The 2194-nt window shown below is 44.3% G+C and overlaps 1 pseudogene; it reads right to left on the bottom strand.

Annotated features, from left to right (window-relative positions):
• Positions 1–414: 414 nt before the first annotated feature.
• On the bottom strand, positions 415–1252 carry LOC102763775 (annotated as a pseudogene).
• Positions 1253–2194: the final 942 nt, after the last annotated feature.

Raw genomic sequence — 2194 nt, 5'->3', positions numbered from 1 at the left:
CAACTAGATTCATACCTATCTGAAAAAAATTTGAAAATTTATTAGGCAGTATGTGGACATCCTGTTCCACATGGGAATGAGAAGATGCTATAGGTTCTCGAAATATTGCAGTCTGAAAAAACACCAACAAAAACGGGTGGGGGAGGGGAAAAATCACATGATCTTGGGAACCATATCACATTATGAATAATCTACCAAGAAACATTAAAAAAAACCTTTTGTTTCTACAGTAGCTTTGAGTTTATAGTTGTTGGAATAACTGTATTCCATTGAAGACATCTCAGTAACAGGAAGCTTCATTTTAACAATCCCATGTGCAAATATTAATAAAAAATATATAAAATAATGCAATTTATTTCTTGCCATCACCCCAGCAATCATAACCTTTGTTAGAACTGTTTTACTGGAAAAGGGTTAAGCTGTAAGTTTTTCCTGAAGCTCCATTTCTGCAGCCTGTTTGAGTGCAACATTCACTAGAAGCTGAAATCCACTAAAATCCTGGTTGAGATCTGGTGGATTAGGGGGAGGACTGTTGAAAAGACCACTTTGTGTATTTGTGGTTTGTCCAGATTTACACATGTTCTCTGGGTACATGAGGGAGGTGTCTGTAAAGTTGCTGGCTGCTATCTGCTGTTTTGTCCCACGCCAACGGGCTGATAGAAAGGCACGTCTTTCAATGTAGTCACAGGGATATGACAGATCACTGATGGACGAGCCAGAAAGGATCCTGGAGACGACGGCTTAGGGGACAGTGGCCTCCCTCGGGCTGGCTTTGGTCCAGCAGTGCAGGAATGAAATGGGCTCTCCTCTAGAGCTGGCATGAAGTTTTTGATGCCCATTTCTGACTCCACAGGGCTCACTTCAGATATCTTGGCCCCACGGCGGGAAATTGTGAACTGATTTGGATCTTTGCCATCCTTTCTCAGCATGTCAGGGAGGAGCTTTTGGCGGGCATTGATGAACCAGTTATAGACCTGTAGTGTAGATAGATGTGTTTGCTGGGATAGCAATGCTTTTTCTTGCTCTGAGGGGTAGGCATTGTATCGGTGCTCATACAGCCAATCTCGGAGAGTCTGCACAAGATTCCTTGGGCAGGTTGCCCCTTCTCCTTCTCTTGCCTGAGCTGGCAGCAGAGGAAAGGTCCAGGGGAATGTCCATGCTGTCATCATCCTCAGTCTCACTGCCAGAGGCTGCAAAACCTTTCTTGCTTTTCATTCTGGAGTTCCCCATCCAGAGTGGGGCACCACTGGGGGGTGGGGGCATGAGGTGGGGCGGGCAGGAGCGGGAGTGCAGGGGGCAAGAGTTTGTCCTCCTCTGGGTAACGTGTAGGGTGAGCTCCAGTAATTATTGCTAACCCAGGTGCTCAGACCCAGGAGTGAGCTTCTTGGATGAAATTCAACGGACACTTGGGTTTCCTCCTGGTGGGATCTTCTGGCAGCCGGCCAGGGGCTCTCCCTCCCCCAGCTCGCTCCCCTCCCCAAACTGCTCCTTTGTTCTTCACTCCTGTACAGCGCACCTCTGCGCTGTCAGAGTGAGAGACAAGGAGGGAAGGTCAATACATGTAATTATTTTATTTGACTATTGTTTTATGTGGGGTAAAACATCCTCTTTTTTCAGCTTTATTTGCGATATAATTGACATCTGACATTGTGTAAGTTTGAGATATATAATGTGATGACTTAATGCATGTACAAACTGCAAAATCTCTGTCACAATAAGGTTAGTTAACCCATTCTTCACCCCACGTGATTACTGTCTATTGTGTTGTTATGGTGAGAACATTGAAACTCTACTTTCATAGCAACTTTCAGGTGTACAGTGCAGTATTGTTAGTGGTCATTATGCAGTCCATCAGAGTCTCCTCTTCACAGTTCAGGGAAATGAAGCAAAGACATGAGGTAACTTAGAAAGCAGTAAGCAAAGAAAGGTTGTGAGAGCCCAGCTCCTTCCTGGATGTTGAACACAGACTGTTTTTTGTAAGGATTCCACCAAGAAGGGGCTTTGTGACCACATTGCTCTATTGGGCTAGTTGTGTGGCACATGTGAATTCCCGAGGGCCTTTTTCTGTTTAATAACAGTAGCTGAGTAACCAATGTCACCCCAATAAATTCAATAAAATTTTTTTTTTAAAAAACCCAGTAGATTAGAAGAAGCTATGGTACTTAGTATCTTTCATCTAAGAAGTATATGCAGG

The sequence above is a fragment of the Myotis davidii genome, unplaced genomic scaffold (genome assembly GCF_000327345.1).
Source record: "Myotis davidii unplaced genomic scaffold, ASM32734v1 scaffold16, whole genome shotgun sequence".
NCBI lineage: Eukaryota > Metazoa > Chordata > Mammalia > Chiroptera > Vespertilionidae > Myotis > Myotis davidii.
This window is presented reverse-complemented; position numbering and strand designations above follow the sequence as displayed.